The sequence below is a fragment of the Pseudorca crassidens genome, chromosome 3 (genome assembly GCF_039906515.1).
Source record: "Pseudorca crassidens isolate mPseCra1 chromosome 3, mPseCra1.hap1, whole genome shotgun sequence".
Lineage (NCBI taxonomy): Eukaryota > Metazoa > Chordata > Mammalia > Artiodactyla > Delphinidae > Pseudorca > Pseudorca crassidens.
The window spans coordinates 109,734,178-109,746,749 of NC_090298.1; positions in this window are offsets into that span (position 1 = coordinate 109,734,178).

Below are 12,572 nucleotides of genomic sequence, written 5' to 3' on the forward strand. Positions count from 1 at the left end.
GACCTCGGTTGAAATTAAGACTGAAAGGGAAGGGATTGTAAAATAAAGAATGTTGCCCACCATCCAGTTCTACAAGAATCAAGTCATTAGCCACTTCAGTCACTGACCTACAGTAGACCCTGAAAAGAATTCAAGGCAAAGATCAGGATGAGGCACTCTGTGTTCTGGGAAAGGTGGTAGAACAGGCCTTCAGAGAGTTAGATATTTTCAGGAGAAATTTTTAAGAACCTTGATTCTTGCATCTTCTCATACTGAAACTAAAACCATACTAAAACCATTAACTAAGATGTCTGTTGCTCATGGCTAGCAGCAACCTTCTACTGAGATGTGAGCTGGATTGGTAGTATCCACTTAAACAAAATCACATATATATTGACCTCCCCACCTACCTCTACGAACAGTTCTCAGAGTGCTCTCAGACTGTCTCCTGGGCTATAATCCTCAGTTTGGCTCAAATAAAATCTTTCATTTCTTTCTTAGGTTGACTATTGATTAACTTTTTTCATTGACAGAGTGTTGTGAAGTACTCTGGTATATTTTTATTTCCATTTTCTTTTTATAGATCTTGTGTTCCTGCTTTAATTAGTTCCTAGGAATTTCTTCCAAGGCTCCTCCCGCGGACCCCACCCCTCCCCTGCCTCAAGGAGCACAGGGCAGTGTGCAAGTGTCCTCTGAGAATTGAGTGGCTGGAGTCTTGTGCCCTGGTCCTGCAGGCCCGTGCAGTCTGCAGACAAGGTCAGGCACCACGGGCTCATACGGTGAGCAGAGGACTGGCCCGCAGCGGGGGAAGCTATTAGGCTCAGGATCTCCAGTGAAAAAATCCTGTAGCCTCAGGCACAGGCCCCCACCCCTCTGCCAGACTCAAACCTGCCGAAACCTGGCTCCCCACTCCCAGCAGCCGCCCTTACTCGCCTTAATCCCACAGTCACCACCTCCCCACACGGGGCCTACCCACCCCAATTGAGGGGTCCTCCAGTTACCCAGGTACCATTAAGATCAAGATCAAGCAAAGCTGCAGCAACTGTTGCGGAGACTCAGCCTCTGTTCACCAGTGCTGAATAGAAACTCGGAAACAGAGTTTTGGGGTGAAGTAGAGAGGAATAGCTTTGATTGCTTTGCCAGGCAAAGGGGGCCACAGTGAGCTAATGCCCTCGAGACTGGGTGACCCACCTTGGAGGGGGTAGTGAGGAGTTTTATAGTGTTCAAGGAGCAGGGCATTATCAGCTTGTGGACAGTTATCAGACTGGTTGGCATAAGGTGAAGTTTCAAGCATCATCAACCTTCTGGCTTTAACCAGTCTAGGGTCTATGTTCTTGGGGTCAGCAGTTTTCATCTGGTGGGAGGGGGGCTGCTTCCTATAAACACAGCTTAGTAATGTGTGTCAGACCTTTATATCTTTCAGGGAACTGGGAGTTCGGTGATTCTGCCATGTGACAGATTTATAGTCTAATTTTTACCATTTTCCCAGCCCAACAGCTATTCTTTGTTTCTACATCTTCACATTTCCCAATCACTAACACTTGAGTCAGCCTTTTACTTCAAAAGACAAGGACACAGGGGCTTGTACACGGTTTCACAACCAGATCAACCCTTGCCAAGGTAGGCATCCTGCGGGGGGGGGGGGGGGGGGCAGTAGCCAAGAGGAGTGGCGCCAGAGCTGCCAGTCTTCCCTGCTTCAAGGCCCAGGCTCTACCCAGTGCCCCAACTACCTCCTTTGCCCAGGGGCCCTGACTGACCCCAAATGTGCTGGACCATGAAAAGCTTGGGACAAGCTACGGAACAAGGTCTTTGTGACCCAGGGTCCCAGTCCTGAGACGGGGCAGCTGAGTCTCCAGGAGGAGACACAGATCTAGGGTCCCCAATTCAGAAATCCCAGCCCACCTGCCCCAGACCGACCCCTCGTTATTGTCCCGAAACCTGCCCCTCTCTCACATCTTCACCTCAGGGGCCTTCAAACCAGAGGCTTGGACATCATTCTCTACACCTTCTCCCCAGCCATCCCATCCTACCCATCACTGTGTCTGGGGTTCTGCCTCCTAAGCATTTCTGCGGCCCATTTCAGGACAGCTGGAGAATTCTCTTATTCCCTTGCTTCATGGACCCCCTCCCCTGGCCAACATGGCCCCAGGGCCCTCAGGATAGAGCCCCTGACCGATCAATTGTAGGCCTACCATTTAAGGCCTCTTGGACTGCAGGTTGCTGACCGACCGTGTGTCTTACTTCCTCTGCTACCCAAGACTGTTCACCGTTCTTTGAGCAATCCTGGCTTTTCATACCCTCAGACCTTTTCTCAAGCTCGAAATGCCTTTATTCTTTCTTCTTCATTCAGCAAATTCCTACTCACTTTTTAAAGCCCAGCTCCACTGTCTGCTCCCCTAGAGCAAAGCCTTGGCCGGCCCATCCCCAGGCAAAATCAGTAGTAGTTCCCATCCACATGCCCTCCATCCTACCCCTTCCATTCCTTCTTGATTCTTCTGACACAGCCTATGATCTCCTTGGTCAGAGCCTGGCCCAGACCTACCACCATCCTGCCCAGATCTCAGGTCAGGCATGGAGAGGTGCAGGGGCCCTGGGGCCAGCACCGACCCTCTCTCTGACACACACATACCTTGGGCCTCCCTGCCTCTTACCACTTTCCTCCTCACCTTGCTCTCCTAGTTTCTGCTGGCATACTGCCTAAACCCTCAAGAGGAGGTAAGGCCTAGAGGGCAACTGCCTCATTCCTGCATCCTCAACCTCAACCTCAACTCATTCATTCAACTAATTATTTACTAAGAATCTACTATGTTCCAGGCATTGTGCTACATACTAGGAGACATTTTGAACAAACATATTTAAAAAGCACAGATGATAAGCAGTGCTTAATGGAAATAAATAGGATATTACAGTAGAAAATAAGGAGTAAGGGAGCATCTGTGTGGATATCTGGTAAACTGCATTTCAGGCCAAGGGAGCAGGGAACATAGAGGCCCTGGACGGGGCAGGGAGGAGGAGACATGTGCTTGCCTGTCCTAAGAACAGCGAAGAAATGTCTGGAGTAGTGTAAGTGAGGTGCCAGTAGAAGTATACGAGCTCAGAGAGACGTGGGGGTGGGAAGACTGGCCACGTTGACCTTGTAAGCCTCAGGAAGGACTTTGGCTTTTACTCGGAGAGGAGAAGCCAGAGGAGTGGCATGACCTGGGCTTTTATGTTTTAACCAGGATGACTGTGTCTGCTGTATGGAGAATAGACTGTAAGGGGCAAAGGTGGAAGCAAGGAGACCAGTTCGTAGGCATGACTGCATTCATCCCTGACTAATCCCTAACTAGCCTCCATAGCTGTCCTCCATAGCTCCAAGCCCCAGTTCAGGCCCCTACATTCTCCTGCCTGGCCTGTAACAGCCTCCTGACTGGCCTTCCTGTCTCCCATCTGGCCCCTCAATCTTTTCTCCACCCAACAGCAAAGAGAGATTTTTTTTTTTTTTTTTGCGGTACACGGGCCTCTCACTGTCGTGGACTCTCCCATTGCGGAGCACAAGCTCCGGACGCGCAGGCTCAGCGGCCATGGCTCATGGGCCCAGCCGCTCCGCGGCCTGTGGGATCTTCCCAGACTGGGCACGAACCCATGTCCCCTGCATCGGCAGGCAGACTCTCAACCACTGCACGACCAGGGAAGCCCAAAGAGAGATTTTTAAAATGCAAATCTGACTATGCCACTCTTGTCTATTAAAGCTTCCATGGCTTCCCATTAGGACAAAGTCCCATTAGGACAAAGTCTAAACTCCTGAACCCAGCCCACAAGGTCCCATGGGGTGCAGTCCCTGCTGAAATTTGCTGACAGCCCTGCCTCAGGTCCCCATAATTGCAGTTGTGCTGATCTGTAAATTCAGCTTCCTCAAGATCTTTTTCCAGACTCTTACAGGCTTCCTTGACCCTCCAAGGAGCTAGAAATGAAAACTGAGTCCTTCTTTCTGGTTCTCTGTGTGATAAGCTTTATTCTCCCACCTTCCACCTTGAGAACCAAGGAAAGGGGTGAGGGCAGGAGAAACCCAGATGCTCCTTCAAGCCAGCCCTCCCTTCCTGGCCAAGGACTCAGCCCCTCTTGGTGGCACAGCAGCCTGGCCCTGTGGTAACAGCCCATGACAGCTGAGTTAGGGGTGTTGTGACCTGCACTGTGATGCCCAGAAGCATGGGCTATGGGCCCAGAGAGTCCTGCTGACCACTCAGGGAGTGCCCTGCCCCCTCCTCCACCTGTGGGTCCCCCTGCCCAGCTTATCTGCACTGCAGCTCCATCCTGGGGCTCATTCTTACCCAGGGTAACAGCTTCTTGACTTTAGTCCCCATGCTAACCCCTGATTTGCTTTCTACAACTCTGGGTAATTTCCTGGTTTATCATTTTCTCACATAATGTTCAAAATTTTCCCACAAAATAGTCCTTAGCACCTCTGAAAAGAGGTGGAAGTCTAAAAAGAAATGAGGGTAGTAAAGGGGTCTGTAATAAGCAAGGACCGTTCTTCTGTGCCCCCTCTACCACAAGTAGGAAACTACTTGGAAACCAAATTTTGTCTTTGCTCCTGTCTGATGTGGACCATCTGTGGCTGAAGGTAGAGGCTAGAAATCCCAGGAAAGGCTGCCAGAGGCCTTACCTGTTCCTGCAGGGTCTGGGGTTGGCCTCAGCCATGTGGGCTCAGAGACCTGACTGACCAGCCCTGTGAGCAGGTCTGTCTCCCCAGTCTGACTGGGTTAGCGAAGCTCAGAGGCTGAAGCACCACACCATACACCAGCTTCTTTACCAATACAGGCAGCAGTGGAAGGACACTCGGCTTCTCTCCAGGGTATTCTTGGCCTAAAGGCACATTTCATGGGAAGCCAGAGTGGTTACAGACTCAGAGGAAGTCTCAGAGGATGCAAACTGGGTAAGAAATATCATAGGAGCTAATATGTCCCAGGTCTTCATCTTCAAGTCCTTAGTGAACTGATATTACTCTTCTTTCATCTTCACATAAACCTGAAAGGAAGTACAGTTATTATCCTCACTTCATGGATGAGCTTAGAAAGGTTGAGAAACTTGCCGAGGTCACACGCTGGTTAGCTGATCTCCATGGCAAGAACACCCAGGGCAGTCGCAAGTACGCATCTTCCCTGGAGAACATTGCCTGTCCTACCAACAGCCTAGTGACTCTTGCCAGGCCACTTCTGAAGGGTGCTGGCCTATCTCTGCTTGTCAAGGTCCCTAGAACAGCCCAGAGTGCAGCTCAGAGGCACCAGCTCTTCACACAGGGCCAGGCTCCTCCATGGAGCATGGAATGGTGGAAGATGAGCTGAGTCAAGGTGACCCCTGAAGCTTTGGGTCTGGGTGTAGACAAGGCTGGTGCCCACAGCACCTGTTCATAAACTCTGGCTTGCACGAACTCACCCCCACACCTGCCTGACTTGGGCCTGGGGTCAGGTTCGGATCCCTGCGCTAAATGGGCTGTTCTGACTCCTCACCACCTCCCCCTCCCACTTCATGCAGTGCCTTCTCAGCCTGTGTTCCTGTCCACTCCCCTGCCTGTCCCTGAGGCACCAGCCTCCTCAAGCTTCTGGCCCAGCTTCTCCTTTCTTCTCCAAATGCTCATTCTCAAGAGTGCCTTGGGTTGTTTGCACTGCCTAATAATAGATCCCTTCCAAACTTCCCCCGCCCTCTTTTTGTAGTCTCACCCAGTCCCACTGGAATTAGTCTGGGAGGATAGAGCTCAGAGGCCCAGCCAAGGGATGGTTCTTCCCCTACAGGCTCAATCTTAAGCTGACTGTCCTACTGTGACTCCACTTAGGTTTGTACAGCAGAGAGAACTATACTCAATATTTTTTAATAACCTACAAGGGAAAAGAATCTGAAAATATATCTATATATAACTGAAATACATATATATTTTAAAATATAAATCTAAAAATATATAGTGTATATATATATATATATATGGAGATATAGATATTTATGTGTCTGGATCACCGTGCTGTACACCTGAAACTAACATAATATTGTAAATCAACTACACTTCAATAAAAATTAATTAACTAATTAAATTTTTTAAATTAAGAATCTTTTAGGTCAAGTATGGTCTATCCTCTGCCAACCTTTGCAATCTCATCCGTCTGCCTTTCCCAACCACTGGTTTAGTGTTCACATGGCAGGTGTCTGGGTTGGAGCAGATTGCCTGGGTGCCAGGGGGTGGCCCAGGGATCCACCCGCCCCACATAGTTGACTCCAGGCCCTTTTGGTCAGAAGGAGCAGAGGCAGGGTTTGAACCTATAAATGAGGTTGCCAGGGTCTAGCCTTCCTCATGTTCCTGGGCAGCACCCAATGAAGGGCAGCACAGGCTGCATCCTCCGTGGTCATATATAAGTAGGATGACCACATAGGACTCCTCAAGCTCACAACTTCAGATATTCCAGGCACACTGTTTATAGCAACCAGCCACTGATATAGCCACCAGCTTCTCTGGGGTATCCCAATCTTAGCTGTGCTGCTTACTTCTCACTTTCTGCTCCCGGACTCCTCGGACGCTGAGGCATGGAACACATATAGAAACCCGCTCAACATGCACGGGTGTGCAATCTGGAAGTACTGGGGGGTTAACACCCAACAGGGCACACCTGAACCAAGAAGGGTGGGAACCTATGGATTAATGTTGCCTACTTCTGAATCTTAGACATTTCTGAGACACATTCCCCCAGGTCCCCACAGCTGTAAACAACCCTATGCTGTACCTTTGTACTTGCTTTTCTTCTTCTCTGTTTTACTCTCCACCATCCCTTACTCCTGTTCCCTTAGAGCCATTCCCAAATAGAAGGCAGTCTAGAAGGCAGACTTGCAAGGAAGGGACTCTAGAACTGGAACAGTCCCCTTTCTGACAGAGATAAGGACCCCATTACTGTTAGTAAGTAGGATGGTAATAATCCCAGCATGCAGTAGCATCATTTACCAGAACGCCTGTGATTAGAGATTAGAAAGAGATGCAAGGGGAAAGTGAAGCATTGGCTTGTGTCAGTGCTTTTTAATCAGGGGCTATTCTACCCCCCAGGGGACATTTAGCAATGTCTGGAGACATTGCTAAATGCCCGGTACCACTAGGGGAGTGTGCTATGGCATCTAATAGGTAGAGGCCAGAGATGCTGTTGAACATCCTGAAATACATAGGACAGCCCCTCACAAGAAAGAATAATCTGGTTCAGAATTTCAATAGTGCCAAGATTGAGAAACCCTGCTTATGGCACAGAGAACATATGAGGACAATGGTGATTATAAGGATGATGGCCTTGACTGACTTTTGCTAAGTGCTTTAGAAGCCTTGGAAAAAGAAATGATAGTCCCAGGTCAGCCAACTCTAAACTCAAGGTACACTGTGAAAGCCAGGAGGCCTCCACAGAAGCTTTATCTCCTGCAGCCACAGGACAGACTGTGTTGGAAATCAAACCCAGGGCTTATTTAATTGATTTAACTATAAGGGTAGGAGAGCTACAACAAAAGGCTGCATGCACAGCTTTGTTAGGTCTATGACAAAGTCATGGCCCTGATACAAAATACACGGAACCCTGGAACATGGAACAGGGACATTTGGGTCCGTTAATTGAGAATTTTTAATTCCTGGATTCCCCCAAACCTTCAAGGCCAGCAGCAGCAGCTCTCTTCCCCATACTACAGGAGAGTAGCCTCTCTCTCTGACTGGAATCCTCTCTCTCTGACTGGAATCCCTGCCAAGACTCCTCCTAAGGCAAGTGGCTCCAGAGGTGACGCCTATCCTCCTCCGGATCCTCCCTACCTCCCCTCATGGTCTCTATACTAGAATTAGGTTTCAGCATAGCCTAAGTGGGGAAATACAGTCCCTGATCCACAAGGAAATAGCATATATATTGAAAAAATGACAGGACCTATGTTCTGGTAGGAACAGGGGTAAAATGTGTGGGAATTTACTAATCTGGAAGCATTCTCTCATTACGCTGGGTTTAACATCCAAGCAAGGATACATAAAACCATCTTCATAAACTTCTGAGATGGCTCTTCGGTACTTGGATACAGTTATGGCCTATGGAAATGAGGTGGAAATGCCAGAGCTTTCTTGACAGTATCAAAGGAGTCAGAAGGCCCAGGGGAGTGAGAATGTTAGATTGTTTTTAACACGCAAGACCAGAGAACCTATCACCGGATTATATTCCCAAGCCAAGTTCATCAGACACTCCCTTCACTAAGGCAATAGAAAATGCACAGGTGTGGATCTCTAGTGTTAGTGGGGATGGTAGGATTCTAGAATAGCAGAGGCTGGATGGTGACACTTAAACAACAGAGGCAGGGTGAATGTAATTACAGACCAAAGGGGCAACCAGAGGGCTTCAACCCATGGGATCTGTGGCGATGGCTAATACACCATGCTTTTCCTAGGAGTTAAATAAACGGGCATATTGACTATTACTTGACTTATATAACAACCTTACCCCCAAAAGGAAGAGCTAGTGATCAGAAGGCTGATGACAACTGCTACAATGGAAAATAGTGTTTCCTCATAAATTTCCCAGATCCAGGCCAGTTCACGAGCTCAGAGCCTATTAATTGAAAAGGAGTCCAAGTCTCTTTAAGGAAGAACCCTCCTATACTGCTAAAAGTATTTATGATAATTACTTCCCCAATCTTTCCCTGTAAGGGATCTGTGGCTATCTCAGACTACTCAGGCTGCTATAACAAAATACCACAGACTGGGTTGCTTAAACAATAGAAATTTATTTCTCACAATTCTGAAGGCTGGGAAGTCCAAGATCAAGTGCTGGCCAATTCAGTTCCTGTGAGAGTCTTTTTCCTGGCTTGTAGATATCTCTCTGGTGTCCCTTCTCATAAGGGCACTATCCCATCATGAAAACCCCACCCTCATGATCTAATCTAAACCTAATTATTTCCCAAAGGCCCCATCTCCAACCATACTTCCACACTGGAGGTTAGGGCTTTAACATATGAATTTGGTGGGGGGTGGGGGGTGGGGTGGGGTGGGGTGGGACGCAATTCAGTCCATAGCAGTGGCCTTTAACCTGAGTAACTCTGGCCTGAGGAAAGGGAAAGACCCAGAGCTGTCAAGAGCTGTTGGATACAGAGTATGAGCTGGCCCTGATACTAATGGACAGGAAGCACCATTAGGGTCCCCCAGTTATACTGGGGGCTCATGAAAGCCAGGTGGTAAATGGAGTTCTCCTGCAAGCAAGTCTAGTGGATTTAAAGATCCACACTGGATCTTTAGTAGTTCCCTGGTCCCTAAGTGCATACCTAGGAGAGATACACTTAGCAGCTGGCAAGACCCTAACATTTACTCCCTGTCCTATTAAATAAGAGAAATTATGGTAGGAAGGACCAAACAGAAGCCTCTAACACACCCACATTTTTGACCAATTTATTACATCAGAAGTAAAACCACCTCCTTGGAGGAATTACAGAGATTAGCACCAACATCAAAGGTTTTCTTCTTTATATCCCTCAGTATGGAGGATCAAAAGCTTTTTTTATGTGGGATGAATAGCAGTACATATCACTGTTTTGCCCTTAGGTTATGTTAATTCTCCGGCTCTCTGTCACAATATAGTATTTAGTGACTTTGTCTTGATATTCCATAGAACATCATGATGGTCCACTGTACTGATGACATAATGCTAATATAACATAACCTAGTGAGCAGATGTCCTAGTAAGACACATTCATACCAGAAGATGGGAGATAAAAAGTATGATTGAGGGCCTTCCATGCTGGTGAAGGTTTTTTTCACTTTTTGTTCCAGAGTGAGTTAAATGTATATAAAAGTTGACAAAGTAGTAAAATGAAACCCTAGGACCAATATTATGGCCAATCTTATTTCATCTATATCCTCACCCACTTCTTTCATTCCATATTATTTTGTTTTTGTTTTTGCTTTTGCGGTACGTGGGCCTCTCACTGCTGTGGCCCCTCCCGCCGCGGAGCACAGGCTCCGGACGCGCAGGCTCAGCGGCCATGGCTCACAGGCCCAGCCGCTCCGCGGCATGTGGAATCTTCCCGGACCGGGGCACGAACCCGTGTCCCCTGCATCGGCAGGCGGACTCTCAACCGCTGCGCCACCAGGGAAGCCCCATGTTATTTTGAAGCCAACTGGTGAAGTTATTAGGGATCCAGTAGTCTGAAGCGTGCCAGGCCATCCTCTGTAAGGTAAAGGCAAGTTGTTGTACCCTGTACCCTCTACCACTAATAAAAAGACATAGTGCTTGGTGAGAATACTGCTCTAACCCATTTAATGGGTGCCTTGGAAGGCTCCCACCTTTGAGTGAAGCCCAGAGCAAGAGAGAGCTCTGCAATGTGTCCAACTATAGTACAAGGTTCCCTGCCATTTGGTCCACATGACCCAGCAGAATCAATGTTGCTAGAGGTGTTCATGGTGATAAGGATGCTGGGTAAAGTCTCTGATAAGCCATAATAAAAGAGTTTCAGTAAGATCTCTAGGGTGCCAGAGCAAGGTCATGCCTTCTGTAGCAGGGAGCTATTTGCCTTTTGAAAAGCAGCTATTTGGCTATACCTGCCAATGGGACATCAAGGGTCTATGCAACTGGAAATATCCAGTAAGAGCTAGTTATTGTCAAATTCTATCAAGTCATAAGATTAAGCAGGCACATAAGCAATCCATCATATAATAGAAATGGTAGAGTCAGGATCAGGATTGAGCAGGTCCATACAGTTCAGGTAAGTTAATGAACAGGTGGCTCAGACTCCATGACACCTACACCTCAGCTATACCAACACTTCTCCCTCAACTCAAACCTATGGTCTTATGGGGGTGGTTCTCTATAACCAACTGATAGAGGGAAAAAAATACTCAGCCCTGTCTCACAGGTGCTATCAGCCAAAAACTGGATTGTTTACTGCAACATAGCCCCACTTAGGAGTGGCCCTAAAGGACAATGGTGAAGGGAAATCCTCCCAATGGTCCAGCTATAAGCAGTGTACTTGGGCATTTTGTATGGCAGGCGAAGTAGTTCAAGGTATGGACTTACATATACTCATGGGCTATGGCAAACAGTTTTGTGAAGTGGTACCTGCTGGCTCTCACACATGTACACCCTGAAAGTGCAAGGGAGTCGACCAGTGGAGCCAGAACTAGTAAACAAATGCCTCTTCATTCTCTAAGGCTCTTTAGAAGGTCCCAGCTGGATCAAATCCCAATTACCCACAGCAATTAGGGTTGGGAAAAAGCTAAGGCAAGTAAAAAGAGTGAGTCACTTGCCTCAGGTGCAAAATTTAAGGGGGTGCCAAGAAATTCAATAATCAAGATAAATAATATTTTAACATAGTATTTTTAAAAATCAAAACGAATATAAAAATCCATGATGAACAAAACATCAAAATTTTAAGATACGATCAGTTATTACTAATTTTTTCCTTTGGTCTCAAGCTCTGATGTCACAGCACATCACTGTCACTGATCCTGGTCAGTACCAATGACCAGCTCAATTACACAGTCTTGTGTCAGCCTTACCTCCTTCCCTGTTCACTCTACCTAGTCCTTCACTCCCTTCCTTGGGATCACTACTATAAATAAATGATCTCCACATAAATTCTTATCTCAGGCTTTGATTTTTCATTGGGGGACAGGGGAAGCTGAAATCTAAGCTAAGTAAGACAATGAGCACAGGAAATATTGTTCAAAGAAGGATTCTTGTGAAAGGAAAGGGAAACGCTATTAACAATTCTACTGGACTAATAGGCATAAATCACAGCTGTCCTGGCACATCTAGACATATGGTCTTATTACACATAAGGAAACTGAGGTTCCAAGGCGGTAGGAAGCCCCTCTCCCTGTAGACTGGAGGCTACAAAAAATGAGGCAGAAACGTCTCCCACCTCTTAACCAGCGCCTGGAGAAGCGAACACACTTGTACAAAATCTCCAAAGAGATGGGACCTTCATCCTGTCAATCACATCTGCCTCAGGAACCCCAGGACTCCCACTGCAGGCCCAGGCTAGCTCTCACAACAGCAGAGGGGCCTTAAGCCTGGACACGAGCAGACTGGTCCCTGCTCTGGTTACCCTGCCAGAACTGGGCGGCAAACTGGACCTTCTCCTCCTCCCTTCCTCCCTCCCTCTGTTACCGGACCATGGGGTGCCCCTTCTGCAAACTTGAGGCCTCCAGTCCAAGAAGACTCTGGCAGCCAGCCTCAATGAAGAGCCCCAGGGGATCAAAATCAGAGCCCAGGAGTAGTGACAGCTGGGCCTCCATTACCGTACTCTCACGAAGGACCAAGCTCCGTGTAGTATGTTCTCCAGAGGCCCCAAAAGGATCCTGGGACGACCCGGTAGTCCTTGCTCCCCACCTCCCCTCAGTCCGAGCTTGTCTCTGACGCACCGCGATCTTGATCATCCCTGTTTCCCCCTTTTCCGGGCTGTCCCGAAGCCGCCGGCAGGTGACTGAATCCAGCTTGGGGGTTGATGAGCGCCGGGTGGGCGGGCGCCGGCCACTTGCGCTGCGGCGGGCCAGAGGAGAGGGCGCGCTTCTGTCGACCCTGCGCCCGCAGAGCACAGGCCCCACGCACTAGCCCGTCAGCGCCCCGCTC